Source organism: Schistocerca serialis, chromosome 9 (assembly GCF_023864345.2).
Source record: "Schistocerca serialis cubense isolate TAMUIC-IGC-003099 chromosome 9, iqSchSeri2.2, whole genome shotgun sequence".
Taxonomy (NCBI): domain Eukaryota; kingdom Metazoa; phylum Arthropoda; class Insecta; order Orthoptera; family Acrididae; genus Schistocerca; species Schistocerca serialis.
This window is the reverse complement of record NC_064646.1, coordinates 428,733,432-428,758,563: the sequence shown is the minus strand read 5'-3', so window position 1 is coordinate 428,758,563 and position 25,132 is coordinate 428,733,432. Positions and strand designations below refer to the sequence as shown.

The 25,132-nt window shown below is 44.1% G+C and overlaps 1 protein-coding gene and 1 pseudogene across 3 annotated transcripts in view; one reads left to right on the top strand and one right to left on the bottom strand.

Moving 5' to 3' along the window:
- Positions 1 to 25,132, bottom strand: part of LOC126418609 (uncharacterized) — a 273,681-nt gene that overhangs the window by 110,327 nt on the left and 138,222 nt on the right. For 2 of the 3 annotated variants that reach the window (XM_050085443.1, XM_050085442.1), the window contains exon 3: positions 6,228 to 6,267. The exons of the other annotated variant lie outside the window; for it this stretch is intronic. The gene's annotated coding sequence lies outside the window, so the exon portion shown is untranslated. The remainder of the gene's footprint in view (positions 1 to 6,227; positions 6,268 to 25,132) is intronic. 3 annotated transcript variants of the gene reach the window in all.
- LOC126420229 (5S ribosomal RNA) lies at positions 19,043 to 19,160 on the top strand (annotated as a pseudogene).

The following is a 25,132-nucleotide window of genomic DNA, read 5'->3' as shown; positions in this document are numbered from 1 at the left end:
TTCATATGTAACGGACTCACATACAAGACGCTAGTGCCACCAATCAAAGTACTGCAGAAGCTTAGGGGTCTTTGTCAGTTAGGCATGATAACACACAGGGAACAAATTGAAGGAACAACACTGGGATCGGAAGAGGTCAGTATCGCCCACATGGAAGTGTTACAGAGATGACCAGGGAACAAACATCGGAAAATTTTTGAGCAAAGGTGACGTATTCTCGCGAGACCCTCTTGAAACGAAAATCTAGGAAGAATACAATACTTCTGCTTAGTCTGTTCGTTATCTCTGGAAAGGTAGTTAAGAATAAGACAGGAGAGGGTCCGAACAGAGGCATACAGATAGCCATTTCTCCATCGTACCATACGTGATAGAATAGAACAGAGAATTGCTAAAAATGGTAACGTCCGCCATGCAACGTTAGAAAGGTAGTTATACAGCTTTAATTATGTCCTCTAAAAATAGTTGTTTAATTAAATTTTTGTTTGCAGGTACATGTCTGTGAGCTTGGTACGCATTGTAATCATTGCACCACATTACCATAGCCTGCCACAGAGGGATCCATGAAAGGCATCAATAAGACCCGCTTTGATAAAAGTTGAGCGCAACTTGCGTCTTGACTTCTTGTCACTTACTAGTTCATGTATTTTTTTTTTCTTCGTTTCGTTCCTTTTCTTCGTTTCGTTCCTTTTCTTCGTTTCGCTGCAGCATCACTCATATTGCCTCTGTTAAGGGAGAGTGCGGATGTGTTCATTTATTAACTTCTTATTTAGTTCGTTTTTCTCTTTTACCGTACTGTTGTGTATATATGTGTAATTGGGAAGATATAAGTGGTTTGAAACGCGCTCCAACGTATTCAAAGGGGTTCGTAAAATTGTAAACTCGTAGTACTAACTTAACCTTTCGACCGCTTGAGACAAAACCAGACACTGGTCAGTCATACTGGTTCGATGCACCGCTTCCCCTAAGTGCAAGTGCAGAATTTGGCAACAAGTCCCATCACGCCTCCCGTCGCGCGAGCCTACGGAACGATCGCTAGTCACCCTCTGATTGGTCTTGGTAAGCTACAAAGGTACTCTTCTAGTTTGCTATGATTTCATGGCGAAGGCATTGTGTTACAGTAAATCGGTTTTTGTTTGCACTTGGCTTAGGACTGTCTCTCAGTGTGACAATCCACAGGCTTCACCAATTTTGGTTATACTGAATTTTTTTAGTCGCGTTTTCCGTAGTTTTCTTGGTCGCGCTTTGCCTTGTAAAAAAGACCGTTAGAGCTGGGGTCCTGTGGCAATCTTTGTAGGGTAAAGATGAGGAATATCACTTGAAAAGAAGTTCTATGTTCTTATTATCTACGGGTTGCATCTTGCCGATTTATTTTCTCGAAATGTCAGTGAGTTTTTCTTTATGTAAACTGACTGAATTTTAGCCATTAGCCCCCAACGTGTGGTACACTTCAAAAGCTAGCTTTTATTGACCATGTTTAATGTATAGATTTTGCACTCCTGAGTTCAATGAATAGCGGAAGGCCAATACTTTTGTCAGTTATTTAGTGCTTCATGAATTTTTGTAAACTGATTGCTTATCTTAGTTGTGTATCTTAGTTCAAACCTGTCATTTCGTGATCATGTTTAATGCATAGAACTTTTTCTCCTGAGCTCAATGAGTGCCAGCGTACTCGTAGTTTTATGAATTATTTCGTACTTTTTGAATTTTCGTAAAGTGATTGATGTTCGCCCATCTGCCCACCACGTTCTTAGTTTTAAACTGTCATTTCGTAAACGGAACACTTTCTAAACTGACCCCCTAGCTTGCTCATGCCTAAGAACGAGAGTCGCATTTTTTTGTGGAAAGTTCCTGCCACTTAACAATTTTTACATTTTTGTACCTTTATATGTTTTGGTGGTTGATTCCGACATACACGTAGGCCAGCCTCCCTGGTATTAGCCACTGATTTCTACGTTCCGTCAAGCGTTCATTTAGTTAGCATCAATTAGATTAATGTACAGATGCCTCCGATGTGAATGATTCGTACGAGCACCCCGCTGGCACCTTCAGATCCTCGTAGAACGAGCTGACCTGTGACGAGGCGGTGCAGGTGCTGCGCGTAAGCAAGGCACCTCTTAACAATAAGCACTTTAGACGGCAAAGGGTTCTCTTCCTGCCAGTTGCACCTGAGTACTAGGCGACTCAGTGCTCCTCTATGTATGGCTGTGATTCGTATCTTACGGAGGACACAGCAGATACTTTCTCATCTGAATTAATTGAACTGTGGGCAACGGATAAATTTATTTAAGAAAATGGTCCTATGAAACATGAGACTTTGGTGGACCGTCTAGTAATACACTTGATTAGTGCCAAGGAAGCCATCAAAATAACAAATGAAACAGAATTCAAAATGAAATTAACTTATTACAGATTGCTGCTAGTAAACAAAGACATGAATTTAACTGAATGATTTGACTGACCATCTGAAATTCCAAGAACATAGGCTAAATGATTGTTGAACATTAAAAATACTGTAGTTTCAGCAAAGACCAGAATAAAAAGGGGATAAATGACGTTATCGTCACATAAATCACCTGTGCAAATAGCAACTGGTGGTACCCGTTCAGTAACTGCGTGATTACGTCAAAATGTTGATTATCTAAATGTGTACTATATCGGGAAATAAACGGAATGTACCTGCAAACTCTTTCTGAACTAACGAGATCAGAAACTATTGCTAAATCCTAAAATCGCGCCTCCCAATAACTTATGAGTCGTCGAAGTCGTTTGCCTAACTCGCACCATCTTTCCAAAACCTGGGAGTATTGGATCAAAAGTCATGGTAGGTGTTGCTGGAGGAGAGGTCCATGTTGCTGAGGACGCAATGCTTGCTCGAGAGGAAGTCCACTCCTTTCGGCGCTCAGTCAATCGGTTCGTTCTCTTTTCCATGTCTGTGCGCCTCTCGGTGCACCAATCACAACTCTGCCCAGTAGCCTGGCCGTAAATAAATTAACAGTTTTCAAGTTTGCAGTGTTAACCTATGGAAGGGCTCTGTTCTGAACAAGTATTCCTGACGTCCCCACTCTTCTATCGAGTTATCTCTCTAGCCAATCCGCTGGCTCCATGTTTTGGGCTTTCTGGAAGCCAGCGCTTAGCTTCGCCTCCGTGCTGAACTATTACTGTTTACCAGCAAGGAGTCGCGATCTAAATTTTCAACAAACTGCCCGGTCTGTCCTGTCTGTAGACATGGGCGACGTGATTTCTCACGGTTCTACGGGGTGCTCACCACGTCACAGCACTCATTTCTGGTAAGGACTTTCCAAATTGAGGACAAACTCCTTTTTTGAAACAGTTACGCCTCGCTGCACCGGCCCAGCGGGTCGGGCAAACTGAAGTGTTCTCCCGCTATGTTATCTGATTTTCTCTGGGAAGTCTCCCGGGCCACTACTAGTGCGAAACACGGTATGTTGACCACTCTGGGATGCGCCTCTGGCAGTACACCAGACTCAGACAATGCTGTGGCGAGCGGCTTATATGCTCGACCACACTGGACCTGCCGGTAACTGGACCTTAACTCAGAAAGGGTGGTCGCTCCTAAGTGCTGAACGGAATCTCGCCACGTCGAGGAAAACAAGACTCTCAGGTGCGGCTTCGGTCTAAGATTATCCATTGATAAAAATTACAGAAAGATTTGCATGAAACTACCAGTACATACCTAGAGAGAAATAAAATATTATTGACATTCTAATCTCTGCAATCACTGAATATTGCTTTCTATAAACGTGAGCATACATCACCTAGCCTCAGTTGATCTCAAACCAAATGAATAAAGGTACATTACGGTAATATAACATGAGACGTGTCAGTCCAGCAGTTGACCGCCAAGTATTACAGGCGCTTAGTTGAGACAAAATGTATTGAAAATATAGTGAACAGGTAACTATTCTGTGTAGTGCTCAGATAGGAATGTTCGATGGTCATTTATATTTTCGAAATACAGATACAGTATGTTTAAACATCGGAAGTTTATTTATCGATACAGAAGTCTTTTGAAACATCGTAACATCGACGTTTGAAACACCGCAATTGTGGTGTCAATTTTATCGACCACAGATGTTGAGACTTCGATCAGGAAATTGAAATCAGCACCGACGATTTACCAACAGCGCACATCCTTACGCCCAGCACCTAACTGACACTCAACACGCGTTTAAAACCAAACAAAAGTATATTACAGATTAAGTCCGATGGTTTTTGTTACCTTCTGATGGTGTTGTATTTTTGAGTGCATTCAGCCTTATCCGACGTAATATACAGGGAAAATCATCTAAAGTATATACCCCTTTTTGTTTCGTGAAGGCCTTGAGGTATCGAAACGAGATTTTACGCGAATGATACTGGGCAGGGGGACACGCATCTTTCTTGCACTGCTACCTCTCTTAACTCTTGTACCAATCAAAATATTGGAGCAAATATATTTATTTAATGGTACGATATAATTGTTTTAAGGACATTCTAAAACTGTTGAAAGATGAGTATAGTGAAAAAATTCATCTTAATGTTGGCGTTGAAAGACTTCGCAAAAATTTTCAGGAAATGCGCTAGAATTAAGGCTATAGTTGTCTGGAATTGGCTGTAAACTACCTCAAATTGGGGCCTTCATGCCACGCTTTACCGTTGATTCAAACAATTCGGCTGTTCACTTGATTTCAGAACAGCTGTTCACTTAAACACGAGTACACAGTAGTCTTCCTAAGTCGCTTCTAATAGCTAGAAGTTAACATACAGTTCCATTTACAATAAAAGTTGCTGAGCATGTGTCTATGACGTAAAAAGTATCGTTAAGCTGAGAAATACCATTTATCCTAGTCGTGTGAACCTACCGTCTGGCTGCATACACTGACAGTGCCTGGCATGATAGCCGCACTTGGTGGAGTTTACGCGGAGGTAACTTATTATGGCCCTCTTGTTTTCAACTTTAGCACATGTCTCGGATACGTTTACGAAAAGTTTCAATGCCAAAATTAATGAGCGTCTTTTCAAATGCTTTTGAATCCCATTTAAAAAGTCCACTATCTGATCAAAAGTATCCGGAAATCTATTAGCGGACATTAATAAACGATGCGTTCAACCTTCGCTTTTGTGACGACTTGATCTCTGCTGGCGACACTTTCAGTGAGGCGTCTGAATGTCTGTGGAGGAGTGACAGTCCATTCTTGTTCAGGAGTAGGTGTGATGTTGGACGCTGGGGCCTGTAGAGAAGTCGACGTTATGACTCATCACAAAGGTGTTCCATTGGGTTCCAGTTGGGCCTCTGCACAGGCCAGTACATTTCAGGAATGTTATTATCCACAAACTATTGTTTCACTGATGCTGCTGCTTGTCAGGATGATATGATCAATCATCATCTACAAACTATTCATCTACTGTACATCTACTGTACCCAGCACGCTAATGTAAAATGCGTTCACGTTCATCCGCATTCAGTGTTTTCGTAAGCACAATAAGAGGACCATGTTCTCACCATGAAAAACAGTCCCATACCACAACACCACGTCCTCCGTACTTCACTGCTGGCGCTACACATGAAGGCAGGTGACGTTTCCCATACGGGACAGCGCATTTCACCACTCCATATCACTCGTCTTCAGTCATCCATTAGCCATTGGCGTCGCTGTTTACACAACCTCTAGTGTCGCTTAGTACTGACTGAAGAAATGTGTGGCTTGTGGGGAACTGTACGACCGTTCTACCCCTTTCTTTTTAACTCCCTACGCACACTCATTGTGCTAGCTGCACTACTGGTAGCACTTTGCAATTCACGGGTGAATCCTTCAGGTGATTTTTTTCAGTCACCTTCAGCAATGCTCGGTGATCCCTGTTCATCAGTACTAACTTGAGGTCTGCCTGTCCTTGGTTTACGTGTGGTGGTTCTATCATGTTTCCACTTGACAAGGGCTTTAGCAACAATCGTGTTGGGCAGGTTTATAAGGGTTGAAATATTTCTGGTGGATTTGTTACTCGGGTGATATACAAGTGACTGTTCCACATTCTATGTGACTGAGCCCCACTGCGCTATCCGTTTTACTGACTGTTACTGCTTCTCTGCTAGACAACACACTACTCTCTGCCTGCTGCTCTACTGACGCGTCCACCTCTCGTGACATGTAGTGGTCAATGCCGCGTTATATATGGGCGTCCGTTTACTTTTGATCAGATAGTATAGATAATGATTTTAAATTGTTTACCTTTCTTGTGGTACAGGGAAGTCGCGTTTCCTTGATGACTCTGCAAAAGAAGAAAAAATGTAGGTCATTCTAATTTGCGAGTGTTCATCAGGTGATTTAACAACGTTTTACGCAAAAGAAAAACTACTACAAATTGTATCTTTTAGTGGTACTCCACAAAATAAAATGTTAGGAACTGGAGATCGCCATTTTCCTGAGTTCTAACCATACCATCCAAAACTTGCATCAGAAAAAAAATTAATCTACACATTTCTGTGTCTGACAAAATTAAACTGTGTCAGTAAAAGTTCTTGTCCAAAATTTAGCCGAAGAGCTAGGTGCTGGCCAGACCGACCGGTTAGTCTGATAGTTTGCGATAACTAACGTACAACGATATCTCCAATACTGCGTTGACAAAATCTTTATTCATTCGTTCGGTAATTAATACAGGACGTGTTTTAGACGCAGTGTATGTCAAGGCAAGACTCGCGCGGAAACGAATAAGTGACCTGTTAACTGTTTTCTCAAGAACTCAGTATAAAAAAGGTACTTAAGAACGTGTAATAAACTATACACTAAGAATAAACGGCACGGAGTAACGGACACAACACAGAGCTCCGGCTGCCGGCGCGGAATTAATTTATCCGCGCAAAATATAATACTTGTGTAGCACACGGCTCGTGAACCGAACTGCGCTGCACTGCTAATTGTGGTCGCTACAAAAACGTTTTTATACGTTTCACAGATAATATAAATGATCTGTTTCAAGGAGTCACTGCAGTCTAGTTAGCAGAGCAACTAACGTGTTATTCTACGTTTAGAAATAAGATTTAAGAAAAGGACTTTCACCCGTAGAATGGTACGTTCACATTGTTCTTCGTTCTTCTTCAAAAGCACCGCTCGTATAACTGCTTAGAGTGTCTGCTGTTCAAAGTGAAATTCCTGACTCACTGTCGCGATAGGCCGATGTACTAGGGCTATTCGGAAAGTGAGTTCCGCTTGATCGCGAAATGGAAACCACTGTGATAATCAGAAATATTTTATCTGCCACAGTTAGCTACAGCTTCCAGCCATTGCTCTACATAGTCACCACTCCGACTTAGATATATGTCGTAGCGTTGTACCAATTTTCCAATACCCTCGTCATAGAAGGCAGCCGCCTGTTCTTCCTGCCAATTCTCTACGCTCATATGTAGCTCGTTGTCTGTGCGAAATGTTGTTTTCATAGCCAGTAGTTAATGTAAGCAGAGACGAAACACAGAGGGAGCCAATTCCGGGCTGTAGTGCGGGTGACAAACACTTCCCATCGAAAACGCTGCAGGAGCATTTTCATTGCCCCTGCAGATTGCGACCGAGAATTGTCACGAAGTAGGAACCGTATGACAGTTCTGTAATGTGGGCTGCATAACATCAGGCGAAATCTCTCACCAGGACCTCATACTTCGTGGGAGACATTATTTTCTACACATCTTTATGTGCTCACCATGCGCTCGGAACTGAAAAGGGCGAAGTGATGCGACCGACTGGCATACTAGAGACATTGCTGAACACATATGTGTAAAGTTTTATTAGATTTTCGCAGTGGTTTCCATTTCTAGACCGATCGGAACTTACTTTCCGAATACCCCTCGATACTTGCATTGTCTTCGCGACAAGTCGGCACGTAAACCTGTACTTCAGTGAGAGTTGAAGCGACTTGAGCGCTGCGTTACGGGCTACTAGCGAGGAGAATAAGGCAAGTGCCGTAACTCGATTTCCCAGAAACTTCGCTCAGTGGAATAAGAGCCAAAATAAGCGAACCCATCTCTCGGCTTGTCCGTAGATATTTGAAAGTTTCCAAGAAAACGACGGCCAAAATTTTCGAGGTACTTTACGTGACCCTTAGTGAATACTGTGCCGCGGTGGCTAGCGTCGCGGATTTACATTTTTGTGACCCCGAAACCCGATTATTTATTTATTTGTTTATTGGAATAACTCTTTAGGAGAGTACGATGAATCAATTTTGGTTTTACTTCTTTGTATTTAATTTTCCCATACCTCCTTCATCCTTCGAAAGTGTCGTTCTTTTTCTTTTTGGGTACAATTTCTTCCTTTTGCAGGTCTCTTTCTTTCTGAAACCCTGCCTTTTGTGTTGCTTCTCTAAATATTTATTATGTGCATTCTAATTCCTGTGTTTTTTATATCTTTGTTAAGTTCGATGAACCATGTGGATTTGGATTTGTAGCTGTTTAATAAATTTAAGATCTGCTTGGTTAGTCTGTTATTATCAGTTCGGTATATGTGGCCATAAAACTACAGTCTTAATTTCCTCATTACATCAGTTAACTTTTCCATTTTCAAATAAAACTCTCTGTTTGATCTTAATTTGTATTCAACATTACTATTACTTTTAGGTTCCAGTACTTTCCTCGGAATTGTTCTTTCAACTTTTTACAGTTCTTCAAGGTCCCCAAATCTTGTTAGTGTGTTTCTAGTGCTTACAGTGTTTCAGGCCCTACCACTGTTTGATTATGTCACATTTTTTGTTCCACGACAAAGTTTTTTGTTATATATATTTTTTGTCATTTTATCTACTCTGTTTTCTATAGTTTGTTATTCATTATCCTAAGCATTTGAACAGTTTTTTTAGATATCGTGCTGTTATGAATTTTAAGACTTTCACGGGAATCATTGATATTTGTCATGAGTTTTTTTTTTTACAAAAATTATTCTTAGTCCTGTTTGGTCTGCTTGTTTCTGTAGTTCTGTGATTTGTTCTTTGGTACAATCCAATGAGTCAGTGATTAATGCCATATCGCCTGGAAAAGCTAGACAATCTATTGTGATTTTATTTGGGTTTCTTCGTAGTTAAATACACTTACTATTGACGGATTTTCTCCATGCTCTCACTGCCTTCTCTAACCCGCAGTTAAAAGGTAGGGGTGATCAGCAATCTCCCTGACTTACTCCTGATTGTATTTCAAAATGTTTTGACAGGTCCCTCATAACTTTTATTTTTGAAATTGTTGCTGTTAAAGTTCCTTTAATTATTTCTGTTGTTTTATTGTGGAGTCCAAATTCCTTTAAAATGTTGATCAGTGCATTTCTATCAATTGAGTCATATGCTTTTTGAAAATCAACAAAAGTTATCACGTATTACAAGTTTCTAATTTTCCTCATTTCTCTTATTTTCTTTAGATTTAGTATTTGCTCTGCACAATATGCCCCCTTTCTAAACCCTGCTTGATACTCTCCTAGTTGTGGGTCGACTATTCCTTCAGCCCTCTTTAAATGTGCCGCGGATAAGACTTTGGATGTCGCTGTTAAGAGGGAGATCCCTCTATAATTGTTAAGATTAGTTTTCTTTACCTTTTAATGTAGCGGATGTATTAACGCTGATGTCACTTCTAATGCTAAGCTGTTTGTTGTCCATATTTCATTAATTAATGATTTCTGTTAGACATAGAAGCCGGTTGTTATTTTTATTTTTCGTTTATCTACCCATGTCCGTAAAAGTATACTTAGCGAATGTTTTCCAATGTGAATTGAAATAACGTTGTCATTATTCGTCTACTAGTTGTATGTCTTGTGAATGAATTAAAAAAATAGGCTAAATGAATGGAAAAATTATCTGAAATTGTTGTCGGCGTAATTCCTGAAGCGTATCTTGATTCATAATCAATTGCAGGTGCCAGTTTTCAGTAAAGTGATCCGTAATGCTTGGTTTGCTGCGAATTTATGGCCAACGCATGAAATCTTCGATAGTATGAACGACGTTTCTCTCCCGAGTGAGATTCATACGAAGAAATGTCGCTGTGGCAAACCTGCCTTCGCGCGATGCTCGTGGTGTTCGGAATTTGCGTTTCAAATGTTTCTACAGTCGGTGTCATCCAAGGAAGTAAACTTAAAAATAAAACTTAATAATTCAAAAAAATGGTTCAAATGGCTCTGAGCACTATGGGACTTAACTTCTGAGGTCATCAGTCCCCTAGAACTTAGAACTACTTAAACCTACCTAACCTAAGGACATCACACACATCCATGCCCGAGGCAGGATTCGAAACTGCGACCGGAGCGGTCACGCGGTTCCAGACTGAAGCGCCTAGAACCGCACGGCCACACCGGCCGGCTCATAATAATTAAGAACTGATATAACAATATGAGAATTTAAAAAATGGTAACTCCTGAAAATGCCGTCACATACAGGGTGACAATTACTGAACTACATGAAATAAAATCGTCATAAATTCTGAACGATTTGAGTTAGGACGTTCAAACTGCATGGTTGGCCGCGGGGCATGATGGCAGTTAGTATGCGCATGCATGTATGGTTTACCGACGAAGCCCACTTTCATTTGGATGGGTTCGTGAATAAGCAAAATTGGCGCATTTGGGGGACTGAGAAAACGCATTTCGCGATCGAGAAGTCTCTTCATCCTCAACGGTTGATTGTGTGGTGTACAATGACCAGTCACGGAATTATCAGTGCGATATTCCTTCATGGCACAGTGACTACCGAACGATACGTGAAGGTTTGGAAGATGATTTCATCCCCATCATCTAAAGTGGCCCTGATTTCGACAAGATGTGATTCATGCAAGACGGAGCTCGACTCCATCAAAGCAGCAGAGTGTTTCATGTCCTGGAGGAGAACGTTTGGGACTGCATTCTGGCTCTGGGCTACCCAGAGGCCACTGGCATGGGCCTGGATTGGCCACTGTATTCTCCTGATCTGAACACATGCGACTTCTTTTTGTCGACTGTATTAAAGACAAGGTGTACAGCAATAACCTCAATACAATTGCTGAGCTGAAAGCAGCCATTCAGGAGATCATCGACAGCATTGATGTTCCGACAGTTCAGCGGCTCATGCGGAATTTCGCTATTCGTCTGCGCCACATCATCGCCAATGATGGCAGGTAATCAAACATGTCATAACGTAAATCCGAATATCTGTAGTGACATTTACATGTTGAATAAAGTGTGTGCACGCCGTAGTTTCTAACTAATTTACATTTTTTTCATATAGTTCAATGATTGTCACCCTGTATATTGTACGTATAACAAATGTATGATACTGATTGTGAAACTCAGTTGTAATTTTGCAATTAATAGCCGGCCGAAGTGGCCGAGCGGTTAAAGGCGCTACAGTCTGGAACCGCACGACCGCGACCGTCGCAGGTTCGAATCCTGCCTCGGGCATGGATGTGTGTGATGTCCTTAGGTTAGTTAGGTTTAAGTAGTTCTAAGTTCAAGGGGACTTATGACCACAGCAGTTGAGTCCCATAGTGCTCAGAGCCATTTGAACCATTTTTTTGCAATTAATATAAAGCCCTCGTATACCCCGACTTCATAAGAAACGTTCGTGTAGTAACCTTCTACAGACATGGGTAGATAAATGAAAAAATGAAATAATATAAAATACAATAATTAAAAACAATGATTGGGTTTCACTCACGGGGCGCAAAAAGTGGAAGGCCGTGACACTAGTCACTGTGCCAGCATTTGGACTGAGATTATAGCATGATGAAGCCATGTAAATTACCTCGAAGACTTTGTAGGACGTTTTCTCAGGAACAGTCGAGCATCTACGGATAAGCCGAGAGACGTGTTCGCTTATTTTGGCTCCTCTTCCATTGAGCGACGTTTCTGAGGAATCGGGTATTGGCACTTGCGTGTTCTCCTTGTAATTTGTGTGATGGCGACTGTATTCTACCGTAGTGTCAGTTTACCGTGGTATACTATGATTCTCAAAATCATCCGAACACCCTGAATTGGATTCCGCCCGATTTGTTTGCAACACACAAAAGGTAATTGTCTTGCTGGTCCACTAATCTCTTTTCTTATTGCTGATGATACAATGTATAGCGTTTGTAAACTCTAATTTATTGTAATAAAGGACTTTTCTATAAGTAAGTCTCAACTTGAAACTACAGGACAGTTATTTTTGTACTACTTGAGAACCCTAGACTCCTATCCAATAACTAGTGTCCCTATTCACTAACCATGCTTACTTGTAAAATATCATTAAAGCGCTGTATGTGACTGTGGTGGTGACGATCGAACAGTAAGCCACACGAGTAAAACTGCCCATTTCATGCATTTTAATGTGGTCAGAAAGGCTTGGATCAAGTAACAGTGACTGCTGCCAACTCGTTGTGAAATTTAAGCATTAATTTTAACTGCATCGTGTACCTACACGTGCATGTTCTGTAATGCCACACTTCAATAATAATAACAATTTAATTATAAGTTGAAAACTGTCCTCTGGTATTAAAAATAATAATCGGTTTGAGAATCATTTTTCTTCTTTTCCTTCTACCTTCGTCCCCCATCAGCAGAGTGTCGGCGTAGCTCTTACTGGATTTTGCATCTTTAATTTAAGGGATGGCTGTTGTCCTTCCTGCCACCACCCCGTTACATCCTGGGAAGGAATATATGTGTAAATAGGTTTGAGAATAACATACAAAATAATTACAGCAGTCGTAAAGGTGCAAAAATAATTGCGGTCCTTTAGTTTTGTGGATTGCGTGCGTTTTGCGCAGAGACCTCACGGCAGTTCCCTCGGCCCCGCTGATGTCCCTGATGATGTGCAGGAGTCGCGAAACGTCCTTTCCCGCGGATGGAAAACATGCGCAGTCTCGTGTCCCAATTACTACAGCGCAGAAGAGGAGCCGAGTCAACAAAATCTGTCTTGTTTTATACTTACAACCGGAAGCTCTAACGACAACGGACACACTTTTAGGTAAAATAGCATTGTTAATTATCTTGCCACTGCATTTGCGTGCAAAGATGAGAGAGTACATTCATAAGTCTGGTAAATAAATAAATGGACGACTCCCATCCCAGCCTGGTGCAAGTATTTCTATCTGAGGCCACTTCGGTGGCTTTTGTGCGAATTTCGTTGCTCGTTTTACTCGAACAACTCGCATTTGACCTCATGGTATCGCCCCTGCTGCACATCTTTCCACTACAGAAAAATCTGAACTGATCGTCGTAACTGGAACCGGGACTTCTGCGTCAGTAACCGGGACGTCGACCACTATACTAACGAGACAATTTCAAGTCTTGTAAAAGAGTAATAAAAAATTACCCTGGCTACAAATGTAGTGAAACATGCAGAAGGAGAGGAGGAAAACAAATGATATTTCGCGGGTTGAGAAGGTACGCGATGTTATTTCAGTGATTACAAAATCGAGTCAAATTTACAAAGAGCGCACTTATGAGAATGACTTTGCGCCCTCTCTGGCCTGCATGCATGCGGTGATTCGGTTAGGAAGCGTATTATAAAACCGTTGAGAACCTCATGAGACAAAGCTGGCCCACAGCTGTTGTAACCGGTCCTTGATATCCTGGATTCTGGTACAGGAGGAGAGTTGACATCCGAACTGTCCAAAAAACGTTCTACTGGGAAAGCTCTGGAGATCTTGCTGGTCATGTGTGTACCTCAGCATCACGTAGACATTTCTCAGAGATATATGCCATGTGACGACGAACACTATTCTGTTGAAAAATGACATCACACCTCTCGCATGAGAGGTAACGAGATGACGCAGGATGTCCACAACGTCGTTTTGCCATCTGAGTTCCTTCTTTCACTACCAGCCGTGACTTGAAGTCGTATCTGATGGCTCTCACACCATTCTTTCCAAGTGATAATCAAAACATTACCCGTCGTGTCTTTGGGGACAGTGTAATGTCTGATTGCAGGGAAGCCAAAGCACATTTACGTATGTGTTATTAGACCTCTTTGACAGTCATTTGCGTTCCTTACAGAGACGATGGTGTACACTCATGATCATAAATTAAGAATAATTGCAGAATGTGGTGCCACACAACGTGGCACTACGCAAAACTGGCGCTAATAGCATAGGCACATAGGGAGCACACAGGACATAGATCTGTAACTCCACGGTATTGGTGATAAGTTGAGAAAACCGTCCCGAAACATATGTGCTACAAAACGCCACTGTTTTCTGCGCATGTACCCCGGCATCAATATGGGATATGATCACCATGCACACGTACACAGCCCGCACAACGGGTTGGAATACTATGGATCAGGTGGTCGAGCAGCTGCTGGAGTATAGCCTCCCATTCTTGCACCGGTGCCTGTCGGAGCTCCTGAAGTATCCTAGGGGTTTGAAGACGTGCAGCGATATGTCTACCGAGAGCATCCCAAACGTGCTCGATGGGGTTTAGGTCTGGAGAACAGGCAGGCCACTCCATTCGCCTGATATCGTTTCAAGGTACTCCTCCACGATGGCAGCTCGCTGTGGCCGTGCGTTATCGTCCATCGGGAGGAAGGTGGGGCCCACAGCCCTGAAAAGGTGAACATACTGGTGCAAAATGGAAGGTGCCTGAACTGTTACAGTTCCTCTGTCAAAGACATGCAGGGGTGTACGTGCACCAATCATAATCCCACCCCACACCATCAAACCACGACCTCCATACAGGTCCCTTTCAACGACATTAAGGGGTTGGTATCTGGTTCCTGGTTCATGCCAGATGAAAACCCAGCGAGAATCACTGTTCAGACTATACCTGTACTCGTCCGTGAACATAACTTGGGACCACTGTTCCAATGACCATGTACTGTGTTCTTGACACCAGGCTTTACAGGCTCTCCTGTAACCAGGGGTCAGTGGAATGCACCTTGCAGGTCTCCGGGCGAATAAACCATGTCTGTTCAGTCGTCTGTAGACTGGAGGCAACTGTTCCAGTGGCTGCAGTAAGGTCCCGAGCAAGGCTACCTGCAGTACTCCGTGACCGACTGAGGGCACTGATGGTGAGATATCGGTCTTCTTGTGGTGTTTTACACTGTGTACGTCCCGTACTGTAGCGCCTGGACAAGTTTGCTGTCTGCTGGAATCGTTGCCATAATCTTGAGATCACACTTTTTGGCACACGGAGGGCCCGTGCTACGACCTGCTGTGTTTGACCGGCCTTCAATCGCCCTAGTAATCTGCCCGTCATAACTTCATCAATATGTGTCTTTGAGCCATTTTCAACACACAGTTACCATTAGCACTTACTCGCTTCACCGTACTCTGACATGAACCGACACACCTCTGTGTATGTATACTGCCGCCAGCGCCACCGTGCGACGACCGCAGTTCAAATGCACAGCATGGTCATACCCCGAGGTGACTTAAACCCGCAAACCAGAGCGTTGTTTCGCCATGTATCAGCATTATCCTTAATTTATGAGTGTGAGTGTATATTGTCGACAGCCCCAAACACACTACCTGATAAAGAAAGTGAAGCACACAGAAGACCTGGTCGGTTTTCAATGTAACTTCGTACATATACACACCATTGGCGGGTATGTGAATGATTAGAGTTGTAATCTCCGCGACAGGTAGGACAGTCAGCAGAATGAATTAGCGTTTTTCGTGTTTAGTGTTGTTACCTGGCCTAGTTCGATATATAGGCAGCGTGAAAAGAGCTAGATGTTGAGTGATCGCCGTGAACGATACGGGAATACCACATACTCGTGTGCGACAGCGTTATCAGCACCTGACAGTGAGAAAGGCAGCTCATACTGCATCTCCATTTGGATGGCTGGTCGAATCACCCAATATCCAGAGTTCAGGGGTTGGGGATGTGACAATGGCCCGATGCTGGACTGCATGAGAAAGTAAAGGCAGACAAACTCATAGTCAAGGTTCCCATCGACGGCGTCTGACCGCTACAAGACAGCACCGCCACATCGTGTACCAGGAACATGGTCACCCCTTCACATCTGCGCGTGCCATCCGGTAACGCTCCCTGCAACATTCCGTCTCAACCAACTCCATTCGTTGGAGAATAGCAGCAACCAGACAAGAGAACTGCCATCCAATAGATTGGTTGCCGTTAATAGCACGATACAAATTATTGCACTTGGAGCGGTGCTGTGGCCGGTGAGCATGGAAAGATGTCGCATTGTTTTCGGGGATGAAACGCAGTTCTGCACTACCGTGGATGACTATCGTCGGCGAGAATGACAGCAACGTGGAGAGACGTGCCATTCTTGCCATGTTTTGGAGACATACAGCGGTTTTCCTACTGGCTTCATTTGAGGAGCCATCGGGTATGACTTCAAATCACGGCTGATAGTCAGTGAGGGAACTCTGGCGGCGCAACGGTACGTGACGGATGTTCTGTGTCGCCTATATCGGTACATAACAATGTAAAAAATTGTCCTACAGAACCGAACAACGTAGAAAATAAGGCAATAAGCAATAGCCACGACAGAGATAAATTGTTTGGGGCTAAATTCATTAGAAAAATTCTTACTTGAAACATGCTTGCATTTCACAGAACTGAATAAAAGTACCCATTGATGATGGCAAGAAGTAGCTGAATAATATTTGGGAATTTACTAACAACAGTTGTTTGCATAATGGGCGGACGTGCATTCCCATTATCTGGTAGGAGAATTTGACATATGCTTACATCTACGTGTACACATTTTGTAAGTGGGCTGTTTTTGTGTTGAAAGCGCTGTGTAGTGCTTTGCATTGGATCTCTGACTGTGCTTTATTTGTAAGAGACTCTGTGGTTGGTTGGACTCGTTGTTGGAAGTTAATCGCCAGTACTATTGGGCAGCTGATAGTTGGTCGCCAGCAGTGATGGAAGTACTGTTGAGCAGTTGGAGGTGAACAGCCAGCAGTGATGGATGTCAGACGCGAGAAGTTAGCATTGATGGTGGATAGTGGTCTGAAGTGTTAGCGTAGGCTAACGATCTGTACATGTTCGACTTGGAGATTGAATATTATTCATGATTATATACCTTTGTACTAGATGTCAACGACGATTTATGTTCGTGTTTAAACTGTATGTCACATTATTAACGTAAAAAATACATTATTTGGTTTGCAACAAAATCTTTCCTTTGCTAACCACATGCCTATTAGTAATTAGTGGCTTTAGTAGTTAGAATCTTTTATTTAGCTGGCAGTATTGACGCTCGCTGTATTGCAGTAGTTTGCGAAATGAAGATTTTTTTGAGGTAAGTGCTTAATGAAATGTATAGGTTACTATGATTTCTTTTTAGTCAGAGCCATTCTTTTGAATTAATTATTTGAAGTCAGGTTACCCTTTTTTTGAGCAGTCTGATTGCGTTGGGCTAGGATATTGTGGGTCTCAGTCATTCAGCAATTTAAGTACACACTCACTCATTTAAATAAGGAAGTTTCAATTTATGCTCCGCATGTAGAGCGTACTTCTGGCACCCACACATTTTCCGCGCTTTCTTATTCCATTTGCGAGTGGCACGCGGGAAGAACGATTATCAGTAAAGCTCCGCAACAGATATAATTTTTCTGATTTTCTTGTCACGTTCGTTTCGTGAGACGTACGAGGAGCGTTCGGTAAGTAACGCAACACATTTTTTCTGGGCCGAATTAGGTTAAAAATGCGGAATTGGCTTCGGATATGTTTCAGCCCCTATAGTTACGTGAAGTTCCGATAGGTGGCGGCCTATACGCAGGCTTCAAAATGGCGTATTTAATTTAGGTTCGTTTCAATCAGAGAGCTGTCATTGAGTTCGTTTTGGCGAAACACCAAAGTACCACAGATATTCATATGCGCTTGCAGAATGTCTACGGTGGCACTGTACTGAGCAGAAAAACGGTTAGTCATTGAGCATCTGCCATCATCGCAACAAGGTCGTGCGAACTTGTCCGATCTCAATCGTGCCAGCTGGCCAAACCCAGCTGTGACTCCTGTAGTGTTGGAACTTGTGGACACTGTCATTCCAGTTTATAAACGGATCACAATCAAACAAATCGATGCACAACTGGACGCCTCTTTTGGCAGTGCTGACACACTCGTACACCAGTTGGGGCATTCAAAGGTGTGTGCCTGCTCGGTTGCTCGCCGCCTAACAAAAGACCATAAAGAGCAACGGAGGACCATCTGTGCTGAACTGCTTGGGTACTACGTGGCTGATCGTGACAATTTTTTTTATCGAAAATCGTCATAGGCGATGAAACTTGGATTCATGACTTCGAACCGGAAACAAAACAGCAATCCATGGAGTTGCGCCACACCACCTCTCCTCTGAAGAAGAAGTTCAGAACCCCACCCTCAGCCGGTATAGTCAAGGCAAAGATCTCCTGGGACTGTGAAGAGGTTATTCCGTTTGCTGTCCTCCCTCCAGCTGCAGCGATCAGTCCGCATCTCGTGGTCGTGCGGTAGCGTTCTCGCTTCCCACGCCCGGGTTCCTGGGTTCGATTCCCGGCGGGGTCAGGGATTTTCCCTGCCTCGTGATGACTGGGTGTTGTGTGATGTCCTTAGGTTAGTTAGGTTTAAGTAGTTCTAAGTTCTAGGGGACTGATGACCATAGATGTTAAGTCCCATAGTGCTCAGAGCCATTTGAACCATTTTTTTTTTTTTTTGCAGCGATCAACTCTGCCGTGTACTGTGCTACCCTCAGGAAACTGAAGAAACGACTTCTGCGTGTTCGTCTCCTTCTTCTCCATGACAACGCAATGCCTCACACAAGTCTGTGCACCCAAGAGGAGCTCACAGAACTTCACTGGATTGTTCTTCCTCATCCACCCTACAACCCGGATCTCGCACCTTCCATTTGTTTGGCCCAAAAAAGGATGCACTCCTAGGGAAGCAGTAGGTGGATGGTGGGGAGGCTATTGATGCTGCAAGACGTTGGCTCCCACCTCGGCCAGTAGAGTGCTACCATGCGGGCATACGGGACCTCCCAGTAAGGAGGCGAAAGGCCGTCGCGTTGCACGGAGATTATGTAGAAAAATAGGATTTTTTGGCCAAAAGAAAGGGGAATAATGTGGTGTATCGGAATCCTGAATAAAACCAACCCGCTTTCAGAAAAAAGTGTTGCATTACTTATTGAGGGCAACGGCCTTGCCGCAGTGGATATACCGGTTCCCGTGAGATCACCGAAGTTAAGCGCTGTCGGGCGTGGTCGACACTTGGGTGGGTGACCATCCAGGCCGCCATGCGCTGTTGCCATTTTTCGGGTTGCACTCAGCCTCGAGATGCCAATTGAGGAGCTACTCGACCGAATAGTAGCGGCTTCGGTCAAGAATACTGTCATAACGACCGGGAGGGCGGTGTGCTGACCCCACGCCCCTCCTATCCGCATCCTCCACTGAGGATGACACGGCGGTCGGATGGTCCCGGTAGGCCACTCGTGGCCTGAAGACGGAGTGCATTGGTTATTGAACACCCTTCGTGTGAGGGGAGAAGTAATATTTTGTACAACTCTTCTTGGAATGCACGCCCTCGAAGTTTCAGTAGTAGAACTGTCGTTGATGCACGGCGCCTTCCTAATATCCTCTACGAGTTTGTTGACAATCTCTGTAATATTTTCGCCGCGACTAAACAATCCCCTAATGAAACGGACCGCCCTTCATCACATGTTCCCTATCTCCTCTATTAATTTTACCTACAAAGGGCTCCAGACTGATGAACGGTACTGGCAGTCGGTTGAGCAAATGTTTCGTAAGGCACTTCTTTCTAGGTTAAATTACGTTTCCTTGAGATTCTTCCAATTAACCTCGGTCTGGCATCTGACTTTGCTACCATTTGTTTTATCTACATTTGCATCAGATTCCGCAAGCTACGGAACGGTGTGTCGCGGAGGGTACTTCTTGTACCACTGACTGATCCCATTTTCCCTGTCCCCATTCGCGAACGACGCGTGGGAAGAATGACTGTCGGTAAGCCTCCGTATTAGCTCCAATTTCTCGAATTTTCTCGCCACGGCCACTTCGCGAGATGTATGTGGGACAAAGTAACACGTAGTCCGACCGACGCGCGGGATTAGCCGAGCGGTCTGGGCGCTGCAGTCGTGAACAGTGCGGCTGGTCCCGGCGGAGGTTGGAGTCCTCCCTGGCCGGCCGAGGTGGCCGAGCGGTTCTACGCGCTACAGAGTCTGGAACCGCGCGACCGCTACGTTCGCAGGTTCGAATCCTGCCTCGGGCATGCATGTGTGAGGTGTCCTTAGGTTAGTTAGGTTTAAGTAGTTCTAAGTTCTAGGCGACTGATGACCTCAGAAGTTAAGTCGCATAGTGCTCAGAGCCATTTGAACTTTTTTTTTTTTTTTGGTAGTCCGACTATTCCCGTAAAGTTTGTCTCGAAATTCCAACGGTAAACATCTCCGTGAAGCACGACGCCTCTCTTGTAGCATCTGCGTAAGAAAGGAGTCGTTTAACATGGCATACGTTCATAAGGCCTGCTAAAAGTATTATTCATTGTATTATTAGTGTCAGCCTTTAATACGACGGTCTAAGTTCCTTAATGAACACATAATGTCACGAAGTAAGATACAAAACCACAAAAATCTAACAAATTATTTTGCTCAACGACAACGCCTTTGACACTACCAAGTCTCGTGGCGCTGCTGAAGTTGCCGGCTGTCACCATGGTCTGACGGTCAAAAACCAATGTTACCAACTCCTAAAGAGAAATACCCGCTAATAATGTTAACTTGCACTAGTTACTGTTTCCAGTGATTTGTTCGCCAATAGCGTAATCGTACAGAAGTGCATATCTCCGGCTATTTGTGTGCTGTCCGTCCCATGTACTTGCGTTCAGGAGCAACTACCAGTCTCCGCATCAATCGTTCATATTCTGCAAGTGATCAGTGCACGGGTGTCCGCAAAAATGTATCCAGAGAGGTGGGAAGAGGGCTGGATGCAAGACTCTTTAAAAGTTCCAGTTTTTATATAAATGAGTTTATCGGTTTGGAGATGTGATGCCACAAGAACTAAATTTTATTTGTGGTGCGGGAAACTTAGCATATCCCTGACAACTGAAGTTTATCCATTCATTTCTAGAAGTGTAAGAGAATTCTGTAATGAATAAAACACTATTTCCCATATATCAGGTGGGGTGGGGCACGTGCCTATTGCCCCCCCCCCCCAAAAAAATACCACCACCACCACCCCACCACCACCACCACCAACGCTGAGGACACCTATGGTTCCACGGTTAATGTGAAACTTGCAGCGCCCAAGCGCCAACCTTCGGGGTAGTATTCTACTCAGCCTGTCACATATCTGCATCTCGTTGGCTCGCCGCGGCGAAAGCAGCGATTTGAGCCAATCTGGCGCGATCCCATGGTCAAGGTCCGGAGAGCTATCCGTTACACTGCACGCACGGGCACGCAGCGACCACCTCTCCACTCTGCGTCGCCAAGTTCGCGACTCTGCGGCCCATTTGGACAAGTCTAGACTCGCGGAATTTTGGCTGCATTGCCTGGCTCGCACGCAGTTCTGAATTCCAGTTACAGAGTTCTCCAATGGAAGATGCTTTCGGAAGGAAGTAAGGAAGAAATGTGATGGTTCAGAGTCCCGTTTTTTTACAAGGCCATTAGAGACTGAGCACGAGGTCGCTTTCCAATGGAATACCCAAGCATTTACCTCAAGCGATTTAGGGAAACCACTACACCATCGGCGGGTATTAACCTGCAATATGACTCATCATTCAATGGTACCTTTTTCCATGGTTGTTCTAGTGTCCACTGGGGGAATTCCTCCGCCCAAACACTGCACACAGTGTACACAGTGGCGTTACATGAGGAGAGGTACATGAAAACAATCCAGACACCACTAGATAATGCGGATCGACCACTTGATGTCACAAGATGCGTAGCCGCCTGTTTAAAAGGACGCGGAGAGTACTGTGACGTCAGTAGAGAAGCAGTAACAGCCTAGTGGGTCGGTCAGTATTCCAAACGTGCGCTAGTCATTCCGTGTCACCTGAGGAACAAATTCTTCAGGGACATTTTAACCCTTCTAATACTGGTCAAGTCGACTGTTAGTGATATGACTGTGAATTGGAAATGCGAAGGAACAACCACAGCTAGATGCAATCAGGCATATCTCATGTACTAACGGACAGGAAGCGTAGAGCGTTGTGGAGTGTTCAAAAATGGCTCTAAGCACTATGGGACTTAACATCTGAGGTTCTCAGGCCCCTAGACTTAGAACCACTTAAACCTAACTAACATAAGGACATCACACACATCCATGCCCGAGGCAGGATTCGAACTTGCGACCGTAGCAGCCGCGTGGTTCCGGACGGAAGCGCCTAGAAGCGCTCGGCCACAGCGGCCGGCTTGTGGAGGGCGGCTGTAAAGAATCGCATGAAAGAAGTGGAAGGGATCATTCGTGAGTTCTAAAATGATGGTAGCAGGACAAGTAGCGCAGCAACTGGGTAGGGAGTGAAAAAGAATACAGTACAATGCCCGAGTAGCTGGTCATAAGGCACTCGTTTCTGTAGTCAATGCGAAGTGACCATTTGGTGTAAGGAGTGACGCCACTGGACAGAAGATGACAGGAAAGTAGTGATTTGGCGTGATGAATCACGCTGTACCATATGTTAGTCCGATGGAAGGATTTTTGTTAGGGGAATGACTGGAGACCGTTTCCTGCCATCACGAGTAGTGCCGTAGTGGTGTACAGAGGAAGTGCTGTTACTGTATGGGGGTGTTTTATATGGTAAGGATTTGCTCCCTTAATGCGGTTAATGCTAAATACCAGATGCAGAAGAATATGAATACATTTTACGGCCTTATATAACGTGAACAGTAGAGAATCAATTCGGAAACGATTATTGTTTGTCTCAGAAAGACAACCGTCGTGTCATATAGCAGCATGTGCGAGGCAATGGTTTGTGGACGACAAAATTCGTGTAATGGACTGGCCTGCCCATGGCTTTCACGGAGAGTGGCCTGCCATTCCTCCACAGACATTCCAACCCCTCACTGACAGTGTCTGTAGCAGAGTCTAAGCCGTCATAAAGGCAAAAATGTGGACTGAAATAGTCACGTTTGCTATCACTTGTCCAGATACTTTTGATGTGTACATCTGTGAGGCGGTGGTTTCTGTAGTGATGATTGAGGATGGCTTGTCTGCTCGTCGAATGTTGCTGTGCGCACAGTTGTCTGTCTTTCGCCTCTAACAATACGCGGTGGTTCATGGTGACCCCTGGCATTGTTGCCTACGGCAGTTGACTTAAGCGGCGGCGGTTTCCCTCGAATCAAGATCGCCAGAACACATCCTAATGAAGTAGCAAGTGGAGAGCCTGCACCATCTCGGAGATGGAAGGTCTCATGACCGGGCAGCACTTACATGCGCCCATACCGCGCGTCTTGCCCATTAACCTATCCACCTGTTACACTGACGACCAGACGTCAGACTACTCTCAAGCAATGTGACACGGGTAACTACTTGCAGTCTATTCACCGTGGCAACAGGAGTACTGTCCCTCTAGCACAGCAGCTGTCTGTAATTCAACCGCTCCCACACCCATTAACTAGGAACTGGTACGGAAGCCTGACTGCCACTGACGAGGCTCTGGTCTTGTTGCTATGGTCTTCATTCTGAAAACTCGTTTGACGCAGCTCTCCACGCTGGTCTATCCTGGGCAAGGCTCTTCGTTTCTGCGTAACTACTGACACCCACACCTATTTGAACCTGCTTAATGTGTTCAAGCCTCGGTCTCCCTCTACAATTTTAACTCCCTCCCCTACCGCCTCCCCCCACCCACCCACCCACCCGCCCATCCATCCACACACACACACACACATTACTGCCTTATCAAACTGACTACTCCTTGATGCCTCAAGATGCGTTTTATCAGTCAGTCTCTTCCTTTACTCCAGTTATGGCACAAATTCTTTTTTTCTGTAACTTGATTCAGTACCTCCTTGTCAGTTATTTTATGTACCCATTTAACCTTCAGCATTGTTCTATAGTGCAACATTTCGAAAGCTTTTATTTTCCTCTTGTCTGAAGTTTTTACTGTGCATTTTCAGTTGCGCACAAGGGAAAGACTTTAGACAAATACCACCAGAAAAGACTTCCTAACATTTAAATTTATAGCCAGTGTCAACAAATTTCTGTTTTTCGGATATTCTTTTCTTGCTGCTGCCGGTTTACATTTTATGTGTTATTTCTGTCATAGCAATTTTTTTGTCGCATAAATAGCAAAATTTTAATAGTTCTACTATCTCATTTTCTCAGTAGTTCCATCTGCATGGTTTGATTTATTTCGACGGCAATCTGTTACCATTACTTCTCTTCAGCTGTTCTTCTAAGCCGTTTGCCGTCTCTCACAGAATTACAATGTAATCAGCATTGTTCACAGGAAAGTATCGTCGTTGAACTACCACAAGGAAGTGTAGAAAGACTCTGACAAAATTTCAGCTTAATATAATGAATGGCAGCTCTGCTTAAATGTGGATAACTGCAAGATGTCTATAACAAAGAGAAAAAAGTTGTCAATATCCCGTAACAAGATATCTGATTAATATTTTCCATAACAATTTGGTGAGAATACTAGGATGCGACATGAAATGAGTGTTGTAAGGGTTCTGGGAGAGTGGAATCCGTCAGTAAACGAAATTACATGCGAGACACTGGTAGACCGATTCTATTGTTCCCGCGTTAACTTGGCATGACAACAGGCATCCAACGGAGAGGGTGTTCTTCCTCCACGCACATTGGCCCATTTACTTGCGGATATTTGAGAGATGTATCATTATATGTACGGTATTTGTAGAGAGTATGTGAGTGTGATGGGGCGCATATAGCTTAGTGCTGTGTTTGTGTTGGCTCATGATGATGATGATGATGAGAGTAGAGACAGAGTGAAAACTGGTGCGGACACACAGCCTACTCGTCTTGAATAGCATCAGTTGGGCCGCCGAGCTTAACGTTCCCATCCCACGTACGGATCACCGTCAACAATATCAGATGCCCTCACTTCATGAGATACTGCGGAGAGTTTTGGAATTTAACCCAGAACATTGGCGTAAAGTCGGGTTATCAGGAAGTTTACACCACAGTCCCTCCTGTGCCCTCTGCCCTAAAGGCTAAAGGGAATATTGTCAGCAGCACGTGGCGTACTCTGACGGTCACCCATCCAAGTACGGGCCACGTCCGACGGTGCTTAGCTTAGGTGATCTCACGGTA